Source organism: Spinacia oleracea, chromosome 3 (assembly GCF_020520425.1).
Source record: "Spinacia oleracea cultivar Varoflay chromosome 3, BTI_SOV_V1, whole genome shotgun sequence".
In the NCBI taxonomy this organism is placed as follows: domain Eukaryota; kingdom Viridiplantae; phylum Streptophyta; class Magnoliopsida; order Caryophyllales; family Amaranthaceae; genus Spinacia; species Spinacia oleracea.
The window spans coordinates 28,006,821-28,030,820 of NC_079489.1; the positions used below are offsets into that span (position 1 = coordinate 28,006,821).

The window sequence follows — 24,000 nt, forward strand, 5'->3', positions numbered from 1 at the left end:
AAAAACCTAAGAGTGTCGTTGGCGCAACTGATGCCTCAGGTTTAACGGGTCATGCATCTCGTCGACCACCTGAACGATAAATTGGGGATGGAGTTCCGGTTGGAGGACTTGGTGTATACCTATAAGGTCCGAAACTACGGAGCCGACAGATACCTGTTGCATGTGAAGGACGACATGGAGGCTTTGTTGGGGTCGGACCAGTCAAACGACAGAGCGTGGATGGGCCGATTTTTCTTTGTGGAGTTGGCTAGTTTGGGGCCCGACTCTGACTTCTTGACTGGGGAATGGATGACCAGAGGTATTTTTGCTTTATTTTGTGTTTTGGGATACTTGCTTATTGACTTTTTCTCACTTTTTTTGCAGGGGCGTCCTTCGACACGGTTGGGGTTGGTGCCGAAGCGATTGAGAAGACAACTGTTATTTTGGGGGTACCACTCAAGGATAGAGCTTTCTGCGGGGCGAAGCTTGATCGCGAAGAATTGTCGCAAGAAGGGGAGCACTCTGAACCTGCAAACATGTCGACCTCAACAGGTAAACGAGTTAATGTTAATTACAACTTTGGGTTCATAGCCCAAAAAATGATTACATATTTGTTATGACGAGACTAAGTCGTCTGCGCTACATCATCTTGTAGGGACTGGACCGTCGACACGATCTGGTAAGGCCCTGTCTGCGGAGGTCCTACTGAGAAAGAGGTTGGATGCCTTGGGGAGTGTTGCCCGGCCCAAACCCGTCACGGTGGTGTCTCCTCGAAGGTCGCCAAAGACTCTCATGACGCAACCGTGACTGGGGAGACGGGGACATCCGTGGCTGCTGAGTTCAAAGTCCCGCCGCCATCTCGGAAGAGAAAGCTGTCGGTTGAATTTCCCAACGACTATGGGTCGGTTGATGCCCCATCATACCAGTTGTGGCCGGTAGTGGACTGCTTGTGGATGTCGTCCAACCGCGAACTCCAAGAGGTCATGTCCCCAGTCGCTGCGACTGTCGAGAGCGTCTCGGATGCTTGGAAGGTACTTTCATCTTTTTACTTGTGTTTGCTTACTTCGCTGCCTTGTTTCTTTTGGCTTTGGTAAGGTTTCCTGAATGTCTTTTTGAACAGGCCTTGCAATCTGCCTTAGAAACTCGTCATCATGTCATAACCCTGGAAGACAAGTTAGCAAAGATTAAAACTGACAAGAAAAAGGCAAAGCAAGAAGTTGGGCGACTAGATGACGTCTCTAAGGAGGCGAAGGCCAGGGCTGAAATGCTGGAGGCAGAGCAGGTGAAGGCGGTTGCTGATGTTGCTGCACTGACTGCCGACAAGGAGTCGTTGGCCGCAGAAGTTGACGAACTGAAGACGTCCCTGAAAGGTCAAAGCAAGGATTTTTGAGTGTGCTGGTTACTACACTTGGAAGACCCGGGCTGAGATGATGGGGGATTTTTTGGCGGGCAAGAATGCGGACTAGACTCTAAAGGAGGACATTGCTCAGTTCAACACTGCATTCCCTGAGGAGTATGTCCCCTCTGGTGCCGTGTGTGATGAGGAAGACGTTGAGGAGGATGCAACTGCAACCAGTCCCAACGCGAGATCGAGGCGGCACCAGGAACTGTCGAGTAAGAGGAGAATGCAGGCCAAGCGGGCCCTTTGGAGTAGTCCTTTTCCCACCCCCTTTAAAAAAAATATACTCCCTCCGTCCCAGATTAGTTGTTACACTTTCCTTTTTCGTCCGTCCTAGATTAGTTGTTACACTTCTAAATTAGGAATGACCCCATAATTATTATATTGTCTCTCTCTTCCCACTAATTTTTTTTTACCCCACACCCTCTCTCATTCAATTTAAAAAATACCCCACTAACTCCTATCACATCTAATTTTTCAATAAAATAATAAGTGATAACCAAACAACCACTTATCACCTAAAACTTTGTGTAAAGGTAAGTGTAAAAACTAATGTAGGACGGAGGGAGTATAACTTTTCAGTAGGTGGTAACTTTAAACAATGGTTTTTGGATTGGTGATATGTGTGTTTTATATAGAGTTTTACCCACGTCCCTTAGTACTTTTGTGTATCAAATGAGCTCTTAGGAGCCGTTTTAAGTACTAATATGTGTTATTGAGAGTGCCTTGAGTTTCAGGATTGATTAGTGAGAAATTGGATTTTTAAGACCCGTTTCATGGTGATTTAGGCCACTACACGAGCTCGAGGAAGTTTGGGACCATTATCGTCGACCTTCGGGAGCCTTAAATGCTTACGGTTGAGCCCCGGAAGTTAGACTCGGTGATATGGGCGAAGAATGATGACTTTTGCAAATCGCCCTTTAACCTGAGGGCAAAGTGAGAAAATCGGGCAAAAAGAAAGTACTTTGAAGTCATCGCTGCGCGCCCGATCGGGCGGGCTTCGCCCGGTCCGGATCGGGCGGTCAATCTGATACTGCTATGGACCTTTCGCAAACCGCCCGTTCGGGCGAAATTTGGCCGGATCGGGCCGACTATCGAGCACTACGCCCGATCGGGCGAAGCTCTGCCCGATCGGGCGACGCCAACCTCCAGCGTATTTCGCGAGTTTTATTTCCGGTTTTTTGCTTGTATTTTGGGCAAACTATAAATACTAGCCCCTTTATTTTTAGTAGACATCTTGGATCCTAGTATTAGCATTTAGTTTTATTTTAGTTTTCTCTCGAATTGTTCTAAACACTTAGTTTTTATTTTCAATCAAAAGCTTTAAATTTTCGTTCATCCTTTCGTTCTTCATTTAGGTATCGATTTCTAATTTGCTTTATTTATTGCTTTTGATCATGTTTCCCATTATTTTAATTGCTTTGTTATTTGTTACCATGAGTGAGTAGTTTATATTCTAGGGTTTAGGGGATCCATGAATGCATGATTGGGATTAATTGTGGACATGAGTAGTTGATTAATTAATTGTAATTTCTATAGCTTATTATTATTGCTCATCAATTATGTTTGGCCGGACTATTTTGATTTGAGTCTGATTAACCTTAGATTATGCGCCGAGAGGTATAAATCTGATGTTTTTGGTATGTGGCTATTAGATAGGAATTATTTCTAGTACATAGCGAGAGCCTTCTAGTTATTTTATCCTAAGGAATTCATAAGATTCGAGAGATGCATGTTTTCCTAGTTATGATTGTTAATTGATTGTTGTTGTCCGTTGTCCAATCCCGGTTTGCAATTGTGGTGAACCGCTGCCCTAGATTCTTTTAATATTGTTAATTCCATTCTGATTATTGCTTTAGTTTAACCTTAAAACCAATTCAAACCCCTTGTTACCAATAGTCTAGATTAGTTAATTAATAGTAGAAAGAACGTTGTTTCCCTGTGGATACGATCCCTACTTCCCTTACTATTTTGTTAGTGGACTTAGGGTTATTTTTGATAAGGTGATACGAATTTAGCCTGTCAAATTTTGGCGCCGTTGCCGGGGAAACGGTTTTATTTTCTGTTATTAATTGTTATTTCCAGATTATTGTTTGTTACTTCTCAAGGAACTCCCGTTCCTTGAGATCGGATCTCACGACTGTTTTCTAGTTTTACCTGTTTATGCCCAGGACTGTCCATACCAGCGATTTGACTTCGTTCGATCCTGAACCTGAACGGACCTTCCGTAGACGGCGTAGATTCGTTGAACAGTTGAGAGACTATTCGGACTCTAAATCCAATCATCTGAGTAGCAATCTATTCCATACAGATTCAGAGATGGGTGACGGAACACCACCACCTGCGCCAAGGCTTACAGACTATTCTAAGCCAAGTCTTTCTGTGCTTCCCAAGGCGATCATGCCTTCTATTGCGGTCGAGAATTTCAAGATTGAACCCCAACTGATAAATATGATTGAGAGGCACCAATTCGGTGGGGAAAAGGGTGAAGACCCTAATCTCCATATTCAGTCTTTCATTCAATATTGCGCTACTGTTAAGAAGAAGAATCTAACGCCAGAGCAGACTATGGAGATGCTCTTTTCATTTTCATTGAGTGGGAAGGCAAAGCTATGGGTTAATGGGCTCAACCGAGCAGCTATGAAAATCACCGATTGGGATTCTTTGGCTCTTGCTTTCTATGTGAAATACTTCCCACCTGAGAAGACGGCTCGTCTGAGGGGAGAGATAATTTCCATTACCCAACGAGCAGACGAGAGCTTGTTTGAAGTTTGGGAAAGGTTCAAGGATCTGCAGAGAGAGTGCCCACGCCATGGTTTGAGTGACTGGTTCTTGATCCAACAATTTTACAACGGTCTGGGTAACGAGTCTAGACTTATTCTAGATTTTGTTGCTAGTGGGAGATTTATGCAACTTGAGGTGCCTAGAGCCTTAGAGGTGATTGAGGAGATGGCCATTAATAGTGCCCAATATGGGAATACTAGAGGTTTTGCCGACCAGGGTGTTAAGCATGAGATGAATTCTATTGAACAACTTACTGCTCAGCTAACTGCCCTACATCACCAACTTGATAATATGCAAATTGCATCCTCCCAGTCCACCCAACATGCTAGTGTCGCTGCAATGAGTACCCAATTTTCCAATGTCTGTGATAGTTGCGTAATGCAAGGTCATTATGCACAGGAATGCAGGAGCTCTATTGAACAATGCAACGCATTCCAGTCCTACAAGCAGAACAATCCGTACTCCAACTCTTACAATGAGGGGTATAAAAATAACCCCCTGCTATCATATAGGAGTACTAATGTCCAGAACCCCTATCAGATCCAACATCCTCCACCACCACAACAACCCTACCAACCACCACCACAGCAATCATACCAACCGCGGAGTAACTACAACCAGCAGTCTAGTGGACCACCTGGGTTTCCTAGACAAAACACATCCCCTCCACCACCACAACCTCAACCCACACAGTCTGATCCTATGCTTGTAGAGATGAGGAATATGATGTTGCAATTGCAGAAGTCTCTGAGCGAAAAGGATGCCAAAATTGATGCTCTTACTGCTCATAACAAGATCATTGATACACAGTTGGCACAAATGGCTACTACTCTTGCAGGGGGACCCCAAGGTCATCTCCCTTCACAGCCCGAGAACAGAGAGTCTGTAAATGCTGTCACTTTGCGGAGTGTATATGAGTATGATGGGCCGCCTATGACTATTAAAGGGGATGTTGAAGCGTTGGTCAGTGATGCTGTGCCAGAAGAAGGCGAGAAGGTGGTCAAGGAGAAGGAAGCTAGCACAAGGGTTGAGAAGAAAGTTGAGATACAAGTCCCACCTATCAAACTTCTCTTGCCTCACCGTCAGCTTAAGAACAAGCTAGAAAAGCAGTTTGGTAAGTTCTTAGAAGTGGTAAAGAATCTGCAGGTAACAGTCCCTTTCACTGAATTAATTACTCAAGTACCTGCATATGCTAAATACATGAAAGACATCTTGACTAGGAAGAGCGCATTAAGTGAGGTGGAGACTATTGCATTTACTGAAGAGTGCAGTGCCTTACTACAAAATAAGTCTCCACCTAAGTTGAAGGACCCTGGGAGTTTTTGTATCCCGTGTAACATTGGCAATCTTTTTATTGACAAAGCTTTATGTGATTTAGTTGCTAGTGTTAGTGTCATGCCCCTGCCTGTCTGCACTAAATTGAACATGGGTGATTTAAAAGTTACCAACATATCTCTGCAAATGGCTGACCGATCTATGAAATACCCCCTAGGTGTTCTAGAAGATGTGCCTGTTAGAGTGGGTAAATTTTTTATTCCTGTTGACTTTGTTGTGTTGGACATGGAAGAGGATAGACAAATTCCCATTATACTAGGTAGACCCTTCCTACACACCGTAGGGGTAATCATTAATGTCAAGAATGGCAAGCTGACTTTAAATGTGGGGGATGACAAAGTTACTTTCAATTTAACCCATGTTGCTAAGAGTCCTATGATAGAGGAGTCATGTTGTGGTGTCAATGTGTCTAATAATTATTTCAATGATGGATTGACTCATACTAACTCTAACAACTCTTCGGAGAAAGCACGTGTCTCGAATTGTTTTGCAGGTGGAGGTAGCCGGAGTATCAATTCTTTGGCATGGGTTCAAAAGGGGGTACGGCTTGATGACGTTGTGACCCAAAAGGCCGAAGATTCTGTCAACGATGGACACTGTATTCATGATCGGGGTCGTGATCTGTCACTTCCCGCGCTGCATAGCTCATCCAAGGCAACTGATTTGACACCAGATGGCACCATCTTTGGTGCCCCCATTCGATGAGTTGTCGTGGCTCTCATCCCCTTCCTTTCGTTTCTGCGCAGTAATTTGGGATTGTGTAATGGGGACATTGCATCAATTCAGCAAGGGGATGAGTACTTCACTTTCCATTTATCGCTTTCAGTAGTATACTTTTTGCTTTCGTTTGTGTGTTTTAGTGTAACTCTTTTTAAGTGTGTGTTTCAATGTAGTTTTTGGTGTTGGAGAGGTGAGAAGAGGGAATTACGATGTTTGGGTGTTTAGTGTGTGCAGGTCTAAGGCTCCAAGTTCGAAAAAAGTGAAAATAAAGCTGATACGGAGCGTCCTGCAATCCGCCCGATCCGGATCGGGCGTGGTGCGCCTGATCGGGCGCGCACAGACATTTGCAATTCTTTGAAATTTCGCCCGACCGGGCGAAATTTGCCCGATCGGGCCAGTTATCGAGTGAAATGCCCGATCGGGCGGAAGGTCGCCCGATCGGCCGGTTGGTGATGACGTCATTTCAAGGTCTGGGGTGGAATTCTGGGTTTAAGAATCAGGAAAGAGATGGTTTCGCAAATGGCCCGATCAGGATCGGGAGCGCACAGATTGAAAGAAAAAGGATTGAAAATCGCCCGATCGGGCGAGCCGCTGCCCGACCGGGCGAAGCGCGATTATGCGAACAAATAGAACACGGGCTATTCACTTTCCCCATTCTTTCTTCATCTTCAACCTTAATTTCTCTCTCTTCCTCCATTAAACCCCAAGCTTCACAATCTTCCAACCCTCATATCTCACTCAATTCTTCACCAAATTCAACAAACCATACATCAAAATCTTCCTCTCATCATCCTCTACAACCTCCACCTCATTAATTTCAGATTTCTCCACTCTCCACAAAATCCCCAAATTCCACCAAAAACCCCAAAAACCCCAAAAACCCCAAAAACCTTAAAAACTCATATTTTCAACAATGGCTACCCTTCCTAAAAGGAATTGCACCATCCAAGCAAGGAACCAACACGAGGCTTCTACAAGTCGGGCTCGTGAGCCGACACCACCACCGCCGCCGCCCCAGTTCGAAGCTGACCGGGATTTTCCGGAAATTATCTTTACTACGGAGTGGCAACGGGATCGGTTCGTCCATCTCAAAAGAGGGAGGTAATTCCTACCCGTTTTATCTGTCAAAAATCTCTACATGATATGGGTATTGAACAGGATGTCAAACGAGTTTTTTATGGTGTTGGTATGAAGAATATGTATAGCATGATGCATCTTACTTTTAGGAGATTGACTTTGGAGTTTTTGAGTTCTTTGCAATTGCGTAAAAATGGTTATAGGGATGTGTCTTTGGTTCATTTTCGTTTGATGAACCATGATGTACATTTGGGTATTGAGGACTTTGGTAGGATTTTTGGTTTGTCCACTACCCCCGGTAGGAAGCCTGGTAATGCCCATAACAATAGTGTAATGTGGGGAAAGATGACCGGAAATAGTGATCCCGGTAGTATGCAACACTTGCATGCTTCTAGGATTCAACACCCTGTCCTCATTGTATTTTACAGGTTCCTGGGGTTCACCATATTTGGTAGAGAGGAGAACCAGAATGTTAGGAGTACGGAGTTGGAGATTTTGGGTAGCTATGTTCTAGAGGGGGAGGCGAGGTATACAATGAACTTGACCCATCATATGGCTTCCCACCTTTATTCAATAGCCACTAGCTCGCACACCACTCGCATCACCAATGGTGGGTTGATCACCCACATTGCCATGGCCACGGTAAACTTTGTAGAGGCTAACTAGACACCGGTTTTGGGTAGCAACTTGCTAGACTTGGCCTATTTTTCTGGGCTTCGCCGCCTACAGGGTGAGCATGGGTTATTTCGCCCGGGTTCCATGTATTGGTTGTTCGAGGGGAACACGCTTTTCACCTTGCCTGACCCTCAGGGCCGCACCCGTTTTAGACCCGGCCATGCTCACTATTTGTATGTTGGGGTTGAGGATGAGCAGGAGCCTGAGCCCCAGCCTGACCCGCAGCCAGAGCCCTACCAGTTTCAGCCCGAGCCTCTCACCTACTTTAGGAAGGGGCGTCGTGGGGATGAGGGGAGGCCATAGGGTGGCCCGACACCAGAGGAGGAGTAGGGCTCCATTCATGAGCGGTTGGACAAGCTTGAGATCGACTTTCATGACTTTGCGAGTGATCACCAGAGAGCCATGTTCCCTATTTACGATCAGTACGCCAGGCAGGGCTATATTCCTCAGGATGCCCAGCACCCTTCCTGGTTTACCTATCCCGCGGAGGGATGTGGAGCTCCCGGTGCCATGGGCACCTTCACACCCACCCACTACTACAGTGGGTATGGAGCGGGCCCTAGAGGTCATGGTGGTCGCGGTGGTGATGATGGTCAAGGCCGTCAATGATGCTGAGGATGATAGAGATGGTTCTGTACCCCTTGAGCCAATAAGGACATTGTCTGATTTAGCTTGAGGGGGGTGTTTCACTTACCTGTACATATTAGGTATGTTTTCTTTTCATTTTTGCATTTACTTATTTTGGTGTGTTTATTTTGGTGTGTTATTGCTTTCTAGATTAGTTTATTTCTATGAAAAAAAATACAAAAATACTTTCCGATGAATGCAAAATCATGCTTCGCTGTGCCCCTTTGATTGAAAATTGTTTTGATTCTTGGCATTTGATGATGAACAATTGGATGTGTTAACCATGATTTGATATTCGATTACTTTGATGCCATAGCATGAGTCAACTCTGACTAACTATTTGTGGACTTGGTGCTTGGCTAGTTGACTTGGTTAGGAATGTGTGATAGTTTCCTGGTGTGTCGTTGAATTTGAGTATTGGTTTGCAACTATTAGTAGTGTTTTATGACTCATATACATGCACATTGTGGAAGACGAATGCATTTTTCTTTTTAGGTGGCCTTCAGATGAATTTAGATGCATTTGTTCCCTCTTTTTCTACCCATGTTGTGCTTGTGCCCTTTATGACTAACCATATTACAAGCCCGTGAAAGCCCCATTGGTTACTAGTCCCAAGCTTAGCTCAGGGGAGCTAATAGTAGTGAGGTGAGGGAGTTGTAGTGTGATACATTTTGAGCATATTGAGTATTGAAAAGGGAAGTTCTTCTTATCATGATTGTTGTTGAAAAAAGTGAGTTGAAAAATGAATGAGATGAGGAGAATAAAAAATGTGAAGGTTCCAAAAGAAAAAGAAAAAAAAATAAAGAGAGAGAGAGAGAGATTGAGCAAAAAGAAAAAGATTCGTTACTCTCAAAATAATTCAAAGTTTTTGTCACTCTGGTTTTGTAATTTCTTATCTTTATGAGTGATTGTTTATAATTGTGAAAACAAGGCAAGAAAATATAGTGTGGTTTGTTTGTTGTTTTATTCATGTGTTGAGTGGGAGAGTTGTGGTCATCATTTGTGGTTGATCATGGTTTTGCTAGGATTTATGCTCCCCAAAGCCAAGGCTTTAAGCTCACATTTTACCCAAATTTACCACACCCTTACCTAAGCCTATCATTACAAGCTTTAAAGACCTTCCGACCTTTGTGCATAGAGTCGTATTAATGTGAAAGTAGTTGTTTATCAATGCATGTTATGACATGACACATTTCGAGTCGACTACTAGGTTGAGTGTATGTTTTTCTAGACACACGAGTGTTGTGAGTTTGGGAGGGCATTGTTCACTTATATGTTGGTTGTAGAGCGAACGGGTACATCTTTTACCCGCCACATAAATGAGCGACGAGTGTGTGAGCACTAGTCTTGAATTCCATTGTGCACTTGTGGTTCTCTTTGCGTGACGATTGTTAGGGAGGATTTGTGGTTAGGTGGATTTGATTGGTTAACATTGATGCATGCTCGTTGGATTTTGCCTTGAATTATGTCTTTCATTTTGAAATATGTTAGGGGTGAAGTTGATCTTGTATTCATCGATGATTTCCTTGCTTAGGGACAAGCAAGGATTTAGCTTGGGAGAGTTTGATATGTGTGTTTTATATAGAGTTTTATCCCCGTCCCTTAGTACTTTTGTGCATCAAATGAGCACTTAGGAGCCGTTTTTAGTACTAATATGTGTTATTGAGAGTGCCTTGAGTTTCAGGATTGATTAGTGAGAAATTGGTCTTTTTAGACCCGTTTCATGGTGATTTAGGCCACTACACGAGCCCGGGGAAGTTCAGGACCATTATCGTCGACATTCGGGAGCCTTAGATGCTTACGGTTGAGCCCCGGAAGTTAGACTCGGTGATATGGGCGAAGAATGATGACTTTTGCAAATCGCCCTTTGAGCTGAGGGCAAAGTGAGAAAATCGGGTGAAAAGAAAGTACTTTGAAGTCATCGTTGCGCGCCCGATCGGGCGGGCTTCGCCCGGTCCGGATCGGGAGGTCAATTTGATACTGCTGTGGACCTTTCGCAAACCACCCGATCGGGCGGAATTTGGCCCGATCGGGCCGACTACCGAGCACTTCCCCCGATCGGGCGAAGCTCTGCCCGATCGGGCGACGCCAACCTCCAGCATATTTCGCGAGTTTTATTTCCGTTTTTTGGCTTGTATTTTGGGCAAACTATAAATACTAGCCCCTTTATTTTTAGTAGACATCTTGGATCCTAGTATTAGCATTTAGTTTTATTTTAGTTTTCTCACGAATTGTTCTAAACACTTAGTTTTTATTTTCAATCAAAAGCTTTAAATTTTCGTTCATCCTTTCGTTCTTCATTTAGGTATCGATTTCTAATTTGCTTTATTTATTGCTTTTGATCATGTTTCCCATTATTTTAATTGCTTTGTTATTTGTTACCATGAGTGAGTAGTTTATATTCTAGGGTTTAGTGGATCCATGAATGCATGATTGGGATTAATTGTGGACATGATTAGTTGATTAATTAATTGTAATTTCTATAGCTTATTATTATTGCTCGTCAATTCTGTTCGGCCGGACTATTTTGATTTGAGTCTGATTAACCTTAGATTATGCGCCGAGAGGTATAAATCTGATGTTTTTAGTCTGTGGCTATTAGATAGGAATTATTTCTAGTACACAGCGAGAGCCTGCTAGTTATTTTATCCTAAAGAATTCATAAGATTCGAGAGATGCATTTTTTCCTAGTTATGATTGTTAATTGATTGTTGTTGTCCGTTGTCCAATCCCGGTCTGCAATTGTGGTGAACCGCTGCCCTAGATTCCTTTAATATTGTTATATTCCATTCTGATTATTGCTTTAGTTTAACCTTAAAACCAATTCAAACCCCTTGTTACCAATAGTCTAGATTAGTTAATTAATAGTAGAAAGAACGTTGTTTCCCTGTGGATACGATCCCTACTTCCCTTACTATTTTGTTAGTGGACTTGGGTTTATTTTTGATAAGGTGATACGACTTTAGCCTGTCAATTGGCCCAAGTGTGGTCAAAAAAATATTTTTGCTGTGTTTCGCCCTTAAGGCCGAAGTCTTTTGTGTTGGCTTGTTCATGGGGACAAGTTTTGTAAATATTGTGAACTTCTGGTTTTATTTGCTTTGTGTTTGGTGTATATGGTTTGCTTTGTTGTGGAATGTCTGGTTTTTGGTGTGTTTGTTTGCAGGAAACCTGGCGTTCGTACCTTGCTTTGATCTGGCGACGTCCTCAACTTGTCAAAGGTGGTGGTGTTATACACACATGTTAGGCTGCAAAGCAAGAAGGATGTAGTATGTGTGTAGTGTACAATGTAGGATGTAGTATGTTTCCCAGGCATTTTGTATGGCCTACTTTGTAATTTGTAAAATGTAAAAATGTAAGATGTATCATGTAACTCGTAATTCGTACAAGTAGTTGAAAATGTAACATATGAATACGTTCATATAAATAAAAGGAGAATTCTGTAATCATCAGTGTGCATTCCTTGTGCTTTATTCGTCCCTTGTCGTGTTGCATTCTTCTTTTCAAACTCGTCATCAAGTAGGCATCATATTGTCAACATAGCAGAGCGTGAGGATAGGCTGTTGGTGTAGCCGACGACCCTCCGATGCTTAACTCAGTATATGGCTACATGAAATAAAACGAAACTTCGACAAGAAGGAATGGAAAGACAAAGGTTTATAGAGTACTTATCGAAACTGCATTGTCGCCATGTTGTATATATTACCAATATGTGTTCTGCAAACGAGATGATGGCGTTAGGGTTGGCCGTTGGTGTAGCCAACAACCCTCCGATGCCTAAGTCAGTAATAGTAATGAGGAAAACCCGTAGAAAAGGGAAAAAAGAAAAAAGAAGGGTAGGTAACTTAGCTGATTTCGTGTCGTCATCGTGATTGCATCGTTTGGCATGTGTTCCGTTCCCTGACAGGGTCGTGTTGTCCCTTGTCCTGAGGATGTCGTCATGTCGTCGAGAGTATCCCCTACTCCTACACTTTGGTGTATAGCAGGAAAAGACATAAAGAATGGACTTCAAGATTTCAGAAATGATTTGCAAATTATCGAACTTATAATGTAGGAAAGTCATTTGAGCAGTAAGTTGTTCAATAGAATTTATCTCATGCTTACCACCTTTGTTAGGAAGACCTCTAGATTCCCATACTAGCACTGTGGATGGCCATCTCCTCAATCACCTCCATAGCCATGGACACAGGAAGTTGCATAAACCTCCCACTAGCAGCAGAATCCAGAATAAGCCTAGAATCGTTACCCATACCATTATAAAAATGTTGGATCAAGAACCACGGTTGCAGACCATGGTGTGGGAACTCTCTATGAAGATCTTTGAACCTTTCCCTGACTTCAAACAAGCTCTCATCGGCCTGTTGTGTGATAGCAATAATCTAGCTCCTCGGACGAGTTGTTTTCTCAGGTGGGAAATATTTCACATAAAATGCAAGATCCAAAGATTCCCAATCAGTAATTTTCATTGCTGATCGATTTAGCCCATTGATCCATAGCTTTGCTTTTCCACTCAGAGAAAATGGGAAAAGCATCTCCATAGTCTGTTTTGTAGACACATTCTTCTGCTTGATAGTAGAGAAATAATGTATGAAAGACTGAATATGAATATTAGGGTCTTCACCCTTCTCCCCAGTGAACTGATGCCTTTCTATCATGTTTATCAAAGCAGGCTCAATTTTGAAACTGTCAGCGATAATATTAGGCATGATTGCCTTAGGTAGCACGGAAATACTTGGCTTTGAGTAATCCGTAAGCCTCAAATCTGTTTTGTCACCCATCTCTGAATCTGTAGGAAAAAGATCGCCAACAAGATGATCAGATTCAGAGTCAGAATACTCTCCCAACTGCTTGAATTGATAAAGTTTCTTCGTCTGCGAAAGGTCCTTTCAGGTTCAGGATCGAACGGAGTAAGATCACTAATATCTACGGTCCTGGGCGTAGACAATCAAAACTAACAAACCATTATGAGATCCGGTCTCAAGGAACGGGAGTCCCTTGAGATTGTGAGAAAATAATCTAGAACAACAATAAATAGTAGAAAATAAAACTTTTTCCCCGACAACGACGCTAAAATTTGATAAGCTAAAGTCGTATCACCTAATCAAAGATAACCTAAATTCACCAACTAAATAGCAAAGGAAGTCAGGATCGAATCCACATGGAAACAATGTTCTTCTTACTACTAATTAAAGGGTCTAGACTATATATAATAGGTAAAAAGGGTTGTTTTGTATGATTATAACTACGAAAATAATACAAGGACGAACAAATCAATATTAAGGGAATCTAGGGAAGTGGTTCACCACAAATACAGACTAGGGATTGACGACAGACAATAATAAACAATTAATAAACATAATTAGGAAAACATGCATCTCTCGAATATTATGGATTCCTTAGGCAATTATAACTAGCAGGCTCTCGCAATTTACTAGAAACAATTCCTATCTAATATCCACAGATCATGAACATCATATTTGTACCTCTCGACGCATAATCTAAGATTCATCAAACTCAATCAAAATAGTCCGGCCGAACAAAACTGACAAACAACAAAACAAGCTATAGAAATTATAATTAAAAATCAAATATTTAAGTCTAATACAATCCCAATCATGCATTCATGGATCCCCTAAACCCTAGAATAATAACTACTCACACATGCTAAACACAAACAAAACAATTAATATTAATGAAAACATTAGTGAAATTAAATAACAAAGGGAAGAAATGATCAATACCGAAATTGAAGAATGAACGATTAAATTGAAAATAAAATAAGCGTTTGACAAAAGTTGAGAGCAAACATAAACCAAGTAAAAGCTTAAGGGTTGAAAATAAGATGGATTACAATAATTTAGGGATTAGTATTTATAGTCTTTCCCAAAAAACTAAAAATAACGGAATCATTAAAGTGAAAGTACGCTCCCAGGTTGTCGTTGCCCGATCGGGCGTGCAGCTGGACAAAAATCCTTCTTTGTATGCAGCAGCGCAGCGCCCGATGGGCATCAAGCGACAGGCGCCTGATCGGGCGCGTGCCAAATAGTTAATTATCGCCCGACGGGCATCCAGTTGCCCTTAGAGAAGTTGATGAGCCCATCGCCCGATGGGAAACGGAAAAATGGCGCCCGATCGAGCCCGTGTAGACTTGGTAAATGCTCCTTCTTTTTGTCCGATTGTTCTCCCTTCGCCCACAGGCCGCCGGGCGACCAGCTCGGTACGTCATTGCTCCTTCCAATCACTGAGTCTAACTCTTAGGGCTCAAATATAAGCGTCGTAGGCTCCTAAGAGTTAACAATGATCATCCCGAAATGCTCGAGATCGTGTAGTGGTCTGTAATATCAAGAAACGAGCCTAGAAAGGCCAATTTCTCTTCAAACAACCTGAAACCTCAAAAAACACTACATAACGCACATGAGTACTAAAAAGGCTCCTTGATATGTTCATATTTTATAGTGTTTTTACCCCCGTCCCTTAGTACTTTTTGATCTCAAATGAGCTCTTCGGAGCGATTTTTAGTACTAATGTGCTCCTTGTAGTGTGTTTGTAGTTTCAGGTTCATCATTGTAGAAATTAGCATATTTTTGTGCATTTCCTACTCATTTGAATCAATACAAGAAATTATGTATTTTCGAGAGCACAAACATTAAGTTGGAAGATTTTTAAAGCAAAGCGAATAACGAAAGAAGTAGAAAAATGACTATATTCCACTATTTTAATAATAACTCAAGTTCTACAACTTCAAATGAAGTAATTTAAATTGGGTAGGATTCTAGACTTCAATAGCTTTCCAACAAGTGGTCACTCGCCTAATTCCGACTAATAAGGAAGGAGATATGTCGTTTTGAAGATAGAGGATCGTGCAGTTTCAACACGCGCCCGATCGGGCGGTCTTCGCCCGATCGGGCGGGATCGGGAGGTCATTCTGGGCGCTGTTCTGGGCATTTCCCAACCGCCCGATCGGGCGGAATTTCGCTCGATTGGGCCGCTTGTCGAGCAGAATGCCCGATCGGGCAACGCCAACCCCTGCTGCTTTTTCGCGAGTTTTTATTTCCGGTTTTGGGCTATATTTTGGGCAAACTATAAATACTAGCCCCTTTTATTTTTAGTGACATCTTTTATTCTAGTTTTCAAAACTTAGTTTATTTTCCTTAGCTTATTTATTCTCTCTAAAATTTGTTCCAAGACTTAGTTTTTTATTTTCAATCAAAATTCAAGCTTTCATATTTCATTGTTCTTCATTTAGGTATTGCTTCCTACTTTGATTTATTATTTTGCTTTAATCATGTTTTCAATAGTATTAATTATTTTGTTTATTGGTAATATGTGTGAGTAGTCTATTTTCTAGGATTTTGGGGATCCATGAATTAATATGAAGGGATGATTGAATGTTGTTGATTGTTGGTATTGTGATTAATTTCTATTGATTGGTTTCATTTACTATGCAATTAGATATTCGCAGGTTTAATTGTATTAGTCAAGCAATATCAAGTTAAGATTCGAGAGATGCAATTTGATGTTTAGGCTTGTGTCGATAGGTAGAATTGGGATTAATATGTAGCGAGAGCCCGTTAATTCTAAGTCTATGATTAGTATCGATTCGAGAGAGCATGCTAGTCTAATTAATTGTTTTATTGATTATTGTCGATTGTTTATCATCCTGGATTGTTGTTCATTGGTGAACCTGTGCCTTAGACATTTTAATATCTGAATTCTCTTGTTTAATTATTGTCGTAGTTTTAATATCCAAATCAACCAAACTCTTGTTCGCAATAGTCTAGATTTTATTCTTAGTAATAGAAAGAACATTGTTTCCCTGTGGATTCGATCCTGACTTCCCTTGCTACCAAGCTAGTGATTTTAGGTTTATCTTTGATCAGGTGATACGACTTAAGCCTGTCAAATTTTGGCGCCGTTGCCGGGGAAACGGCTTAATTTTCTGCTATTAATTTTATGATCTAGATTATTTTCTTGAGTCTCATAGAACTTCCAGTTCTTTGAGACCATGTATATATTTTATTTTCTTTAATTTATTTTTTTTATTTTTTTTTATTTTTTTTTTAACTTTTTTATTTTTTTTATTTTTTTCCCCCTGAAAAAATGGATTATTATTCTTTCCCTCAATTCGTAAATGAGCCTTTTTGGGTGTATTTTGATAGGCTTAATGATTTTATTGGTTACCACAATCTTAATCTTTGGGATTCTTGTGGTTTTGCTTATGGTGGCTTAAATGAGTATACAAGGAATGTGATAGAAAGTAGATTTAATGGTGATTTTCGAACCTTGTCTTTGGATGATATGTGGGATTACTATATGTGGTTTGCAAGGGATTTGTATGAGCGTGAAATGGCCATTCATGTTACATGTGCTAATCCAAATTATGAGCATAATCTACATGTTTCTACCCCCTCTCCCTTGAATGCTTGTTATAATGAGGTGCATTCTAATGTTTATGATAATCATGTCTATTCTAATGACTTATCTAACCCTTACAAGGATATCAATGTTTTGCCTCATGATTCCACTGTTGCTTCTCCCGTGTATTATTGTGAACCCTTGCCCAATCCTGTTCAACCCGAATCAGAAAGCAGAGATAACTTCTTAGAGGAATTAAGAAGATTAAACTCTGAGATTGAGATTCAGTGTACTAGATCTCAAGAGGCTACTAATGAGATTATTAAAGCTAGTAAGGCTACTCTTGAGAGATTTAGAAAAGTTCAAGAAATTATTGAAAATAATGATTCGAGTTGTGTTGGGGATGGGGGTCAACTAAGTGAACCCATAGGCAACCAAGAGTGGGAGGAACTTATAACAGAGGTTGAGGATGAGTTGGAGGATGATGATGTGACTGTTGGATCAATGGATGAAAGATTTGTTGAAACTGAAAAGTCATATGTTATAGAGCAAGTCCTTGAGGAAGTTGAAGTTGATAAAACCCTTGTTTTTGTGTCAACCCCTACCCCTCATATTCCAAGTCCAAGAAGGATTATTCTTAGCCCCGTTTACACCGTCTCACTCCCCTTCTCTTTCCCCATAAAACCTTTGCTTGAGGATCTTCCTCCTCCCCACGAAAATCAAAAGCCCAATGACCCAATAGAGTATGTTCCTCTTTGTGAATCTTTTGCAGGTACTTACAGTACTTACAAAGAAGAGGTGGATGTTTTGCAGAGAGCTCTATATGGTGAAGAGCCCGTCCACCATGAATTCCAAAACACGGAGAGAGCTATTTCATTGATCATTGAGGTTGAAGAATCAATAGTCCACAAAAACAACTTCCATAAGGAGAGTATGCCTACTTTCTCTTTTCCTTCCTTTTCTTTTCCTTCCTTTTCTTATTGTTTTTTCTTTTTGTTCTTCTTCCTTTAGGCATCCTACTCCTTACTGGCATAGAGCTCATTCGAACTTTATGCAAATGTTGCTGTTGATTATCGTGCATGTCTTGTTGCACGAAAGATGTGCGAGTGTGCATGACAAGCTTCTACGCTCGTTGGTTGGTTATTTACTAACCTATCGCTTTGCGGGAGGCAAATAAGAGTTAGAGCCGGAGGGGTTCAATGAAGATTGAGACCCTCGATCTCCACTCCTTCAAGCACTGAGGACATTGCTGAGTTTGGCTTGGGGGAGGTATGTGTTATTGCTTTCTAGAGAAGTTTATCGCTTTTGAAAAAAAAAAATACGTTCCGATAAAATACAAAATCATGCTTCCCTGTGCCCCTTGATTGAAAATTATTTTGATTCTTGGTTTTTGATGACGAGCAATGTTGATATGTTAGCCATGATTTGATATTTGATTACTTTGATGCCTTGATATGAGTCAACTTTGACCAACTATTTGTGGACTTGGTGCTTGTCTAGTTGATTTGTTTAGGAATGTGTGATAGCTTCCTGGTGTGTCATTGATCTTGAGTATTGATTTGGAACTGTTAGTAATGTTTTATGACTCATATACATGCACATTGAGGAGGACGAAGGCATTTTTTTATTTAGGTAGCCTTCAGATGAAATTAGATACATTTGTTCCCTCTTTTCTGCCCATGTTGTTGATTGTGCCCCTTTATTCGGTGACTAGCCATATTACAAGCCCATGAAAGCCCCATTGGTTACTAGTCCCAAGCCTAGCTTGGGGGAGCTAATAGTAGTGAGGCGAGTGAGTTGTAGTGTGCTACATTTTGAGCACAAAGTGAGTATTGAAAAATGCCCGATCGGACGACGCCAACCCCTGCTGCTTTTTCGCGAGTTTTTATTTCCGGTTTTGGGCTATATTTTGGGCAAACTATAAATACAAGCCCCTTTTATTTTTAGTGACATCTTTTATTCTAGTTTTCAAGACTTAGTTTATTTTCCTTAGCTTAGTTATTCTCTCTAAAATTTGTTCCAAGACTTAGTTTTTTATTTTCAATCAAAATTCAAGCTTTCATATTTCATTGTTCTTCATTTAGGTATTGCTTCCTACTTTGATTTATTATTTTGCTTTAATCATGTTTTCAATAGTATTAATTATTTTCTTTATTGGTAATATGTGTGAGTAGTCTATTTTCTAGGGTTTTGGGGATCCATGAATTAATATGAAGGGATGATTGAATGTTGTTTATTGTTGGTATTGTGATTAATTCCTATTGATTGGTTTTATTTACTATGCAATTAGATTTTCGCAGGTTTAATTGTATTAGTCAAACAATATCAAGTTAAGATTTGAGAGATGCAATTTGATGTTTAGGCTTGTGTCGTTAGGTAGAATTGGGATTAATACGTAGCGAGAGCCCGTTAATTCTAAGTCTATGATTAGTATCGATTCGAGAGAGCATGCTAGTCTAATTAATTATTTTATTGATTATTGTCGATTGTTTATCATCCTGGATTGTTGTTCATTGGTGAACCTATGCCTTAGACATTTTAATATCTGAATTCTCTTGTTTAATTATTGTCGTAGTTTTAATATCCAAATCAACCAAACTCTTGTTCGCAATAGTCTAGATTTTATTCTTAGTAATAGAAAGAACATTGTTTCCCTGTGGATTCGATCCTGACTTCCCTTGCTACCTAGCTAGTGATTTTAGGTTTATCTTTGATCAGGTGATACGGCTTAAGCCTGTCACTCCTAAAAGCTCATTTAACACAGAAAAGTACTAAGGGACGAGGGTAAAAACACTATAAAATATGCATATATCAGAGGGTTTTGCAAGGGAATTAAAATAGGGGAATAAAGAAGATGTCAGTTTCAATTTTCTAATTCCTTAAATTAAACGAAACATATAATAGCGTTTTATTATGAAACGTTGTAATAAGTTATGATATATGTTAGCATTAATAGCGGAATGGATAAAAGTGATATTAAAAAAACACTATAAGATGACATTTTTGTAGTGGTGTATTTATTGAAGAATTGGACGAGGGGACAAGGCACATACCGTGCACGATTACCGACACCAAAAGACTAACAATATCACTGCCTTCCTCCCTGATCAAGCAAGCTACCTTTATGAGATCCCCAAAGAGAATCTCCCAGCCAATGGTCCACCACCTATAAAACAACAAGCCTTCTTCCGTGATGCAGCAAGGGCTGCCATTAACCCTTTTTTCCAGGCCCTTTGGACCCCTAGACCATCTATTCTTAACGGAGACGGCTAAAGCTCAACCAAGATGCTCTCACCACTAGGTTTGATCGCTTTGAGAGTGATCACCATAGACCAATGTTCCCTACATACGATTATTTCTTCGATCAAGGCGTTATTAGTGAGTCTATCCTGCACTCTTCATAGTTTCAGTATCTAAGGGTGGCTATGGTGTTCCTGGCACCCATGGCATCTTTGTGCCTACTAGCTACTAGGGTGTCTTTGGAGGCTTTAATGGTGCGGGAGGTAGTGGTGACGGGACTAGATTCCATGGTGGTGGCTTTGATGTTGATGGTGATTGCGGTAGAGGCCACCAATACTAGTGTGGTTCCATACCCTTTTAAACCAATGAGGACATTGTTTGATTTAGCTTGGGGGGGTTCACTCTTTGATGTACATAAGCTATTTTTTCTCTTCTTATCTACCTATATTCTATTTTTATTTTTAGTGTGTTTTAGTTAGTTTTTTTGGTGTATTATTTTCTTTCTAGTTTAGTTTATTTCTTTAAAAAAAACAAAAAAGTACAAAAAATACGTGTTGGTTAGATTGAGACAATTGCTTCCCTGTGCGCGCCTCTATTGGTTCTAAATTTTTTGATATTTCAGGGTGATCTGACAGGCAAGCATTGTTGATTGACTGACTTTGAAAAGAGATATGGTCGCGTTGACCCTTGATAGGGGTCAACTTTGTACCACTTTTTATATTTCATGAGCCTTGGATTATGATAGTTGTGAGGTTTTAAGCCTATATTCTTATTCTTGAGTGCTTTCCTGGTGTTACATTGATATTCGTCTTTGGTTTGTGACTATTAGTATGTTTAACACACTTGCACTTTGCGCATGATGAAAGGTCATTCTCTAGGTAGCCTTCAGATGATATTAGATACATTTGTTCCTGCTTTTTCATTCCCATGCTTAGCCTTGACCTTTCTTTTGTTTTAACTCCACAAAATACCCCATTAGTTACTTGTCCCAAGTCTACCTTGGGGGAGAATTTACGTGTTGATTTTGGTTCATTTTGATATGGGTTGATATTCCGAGAGAGATGTAATTATTAGTTGGCACCACAAGTTTTTTACCGTTGGCATTCTATCTTAGTTTGTATATTAGTAGTTCCATTACCTTAGTTTTATTTCATTATTTTCTAGTTCAAAAAAAAAGACGAAAAGAAATCAGAAAAGAAAGAAAATTCAAAAAAAAATGTTTCTTAATTTGTGTAGTTTAGAAAATCAAGGAAAAGGGTAGAAGTTGGTTCACGATTCATATTATTATTACTTATTTCCTTGTGGTTGTGAATTGGAAATTGTTGAGAATTTAATCCTTTGGAGATGATGATTGGCATCTTATGCCGATAATTTTGGTTCGATATTTTACTCCCCAAGTTAGGCTCTACTCTCACATTCCCAAAATTTCCTTATTCCTTGCTTATTCCCGGCCCTCATTACAAGCTTAAATAAATTAATTTATTATCATCGTGCAATAGTACCAAAATAGATTGAAAGTAATCACTTATCAAGGATTAAAGAATATATGTGCATTTCGAGTTGACTCCGGCGCAGGTTGAGTGACTAGGAGATCTTTCAAACACACGAGTGTTGTGAGTAGGGATGGAATACTTATCATTTGATTAGTATGCATGTTCATAATTTGGGTGGTGAGTGAATGGGTCACAATGGTTTTCTTAGCCCGCCACAAAACAAGATGAGTGACTTCCATGGTGACACATTATAATCTTTGATCTTACGCGTATATCGTGTGAGCTTTGCATGACCTTTTGAAATTGATATGTGACTGAGAGGACTAGATGAGTCGGTCATGGTACTTGCATACTTTGATTTAACCCTTGATTTATTACCTATTTTCCTCTTGAACATAGGGTGAAGACGTGAAGTGATTGATCTTATGTCTCATCGATGATCTTTGCGTAGGGACAAACAAAGATTTAGCTTGGGGGTATTTGATATGTTCATTTTTTATAGAGTTTTACCCACGTCCCATGTGCACTTTTGATCTTACTTGAGCTCTTCAGAGTTTTTTTTTAGCTAATGTGTGTTATGTAGTATGCATAATTGCAGGATCACTATTAGATGAAAATAGGTCTTTTAAGACCCGTTTCTTACATTCCTGGACGACTACGGGACCCGAGCATGTTCGGGATGTTTCAGTCAACTTCAAGGGCCACAAACGCTTATTTAGGCCCAAAGGATTTAGATTTGGGCCTCGAACGAGGAAACCCATGGAAACCGAGCTGAAGAATATTCGCGCCCGGTTCCATCGGGTAGCACCGCCCAACCGGGCGAATTATTACGAGAAATCTACAACTGCACCCGCGGGAGGAGTTTCCCGGTATCATCGTGCGAAGAATTTTTTTATGTCGAAGCTTCTGTGGTGGTCGCACCCGGCTCGATCGGGCCCATCGGTTTTTTGGGGTGCTTTAGTTTGTTTCGTTTTCTTAGTTGCCTATAAATACTTAAGAGGGTTTAAGGCCCAAACTAGCATTTTTTTTCTACGTTTTAATTCCTTAGTTTATTTTCCTAAGAAGTTTTATTCTCTCAAACTTTGTTATTCATATTATTCAAGTTCAATCCAAGATTCAGTTTTTAGTTCTTCAATTTGTTAATCTTTGCGGTATTATTTCTTTTCTATTTTAATTTCGTTATTAATTATGTTTTCTCTCAATTTAATCATTGTTTTATTTTGATTATGAGTGATTAGTCTATTTCTAGCATTTATGGGATCCATAAATGTGTGATTGGGATTGGATTGGTTCCAATATTGATTTTTATTTATAATTTCTTTAATTGTTCATCAATTCTGTTCGCCCGGACTATTTTGATTGAGTTTGGTTAGCCTTAAAATATGCGCCGAGAGGTATAAATCTAATGCTTTTGACCTATGACTACTAGATAGGATTATTGCTAGTAAATTGCGAGATCCTGCAAGTTTTATTTCCTAAAGGAATCATAAGATTCGAGAGATGCATGTTTTCCCTAGTTATAGTTATTGATTAATTGTTGTTGTCCGTTGTCCAATCTGATCTACATTTGTAGCGAATCGCTGCCCTAGATTTTTATCTTCTCTTGTTTAATTGTCAGTTTAGTTTAATATTAAAATCACTTACTTTTACTGGTTACTTGTAGTCTATTCCTATTGATCGGTAGTACTGAAGAACACTATTCTCCCTGTGGATTTGATCCTGACTTTCCTTGGATTTATGTTTATTTTTTATTAGGTGATACGACTTTATCATGTCAGTTAACTATTATAAGTCTTGTGAAAAAAATGTTAACTACTATAAGTAGCTTATAACTAACTTGTCTAACAAAATTTTAGTTATTTGGAGTAAATATTTTATGCTTTAACATTTGAGATGACCAAATCAATTATTGACAAGAGCGCACAAATAAAACTCAAATTGAAATAAATTAAACAATAAGTTTTACAATATTAGAAAAAATATATAATTATAGGTTAAAAACTTGACCCGACTCGATAATTATCGGACCCGTTCTGATCCGTATCAGGAAATGAACCCGACTTGAATTTTAATTGACCAGATAATAATCTGATCCGAAATCCGAAATTATTTGCTATAAAACCGGCTTAAATCCGACTTTATTAGACCCGAATCCAAAATTAAACCCGAATATGACTCGATCCGAACCCGCCTATATCCAAAATAGAAAAACTACATAACATTTACATGACCCGATTGGAACTCGGATAACAAAGTGACCCAACACGATCCCACTTAATAATGACCCGATCGGATCCTTACCGTTTCGACCGCTATACT

The 24,000-nt window shown here is 40.1% G+C and overlaps 2 non-coding genes across 2 annotated transcripts; one reads left to right on the plus strand and one right to left on the minus strand.

The window, feature by feature from the left end:
- Window positions 1-4,090: 4,090 nt before the first annotated feature.
- LOC130471131 (small nucleolar RNA R71) lies at window positions 4,091-4,197 on the minus strand. The gene has a single exon (XR_008931798.1). It is a non-coding gene; the product is annotated as a small nucleolar RNA R71 (small nucleolar RNA).
- An 8,684-nt stretch (window positions 4,198-12,881) lies between these two features.
- Window positions 12,882-12,986, plus strand: LOC130471058 (small nucleolar RNA R71). Its single transcript, XR_008931747.1, has one exon. It is a non-coding gene; the product is annotated as a small nucleolar RNA R71 (small nucleolar RNA).
- Window positions 12,987-24,000: the final 11,014 nt, after the last annotated feature.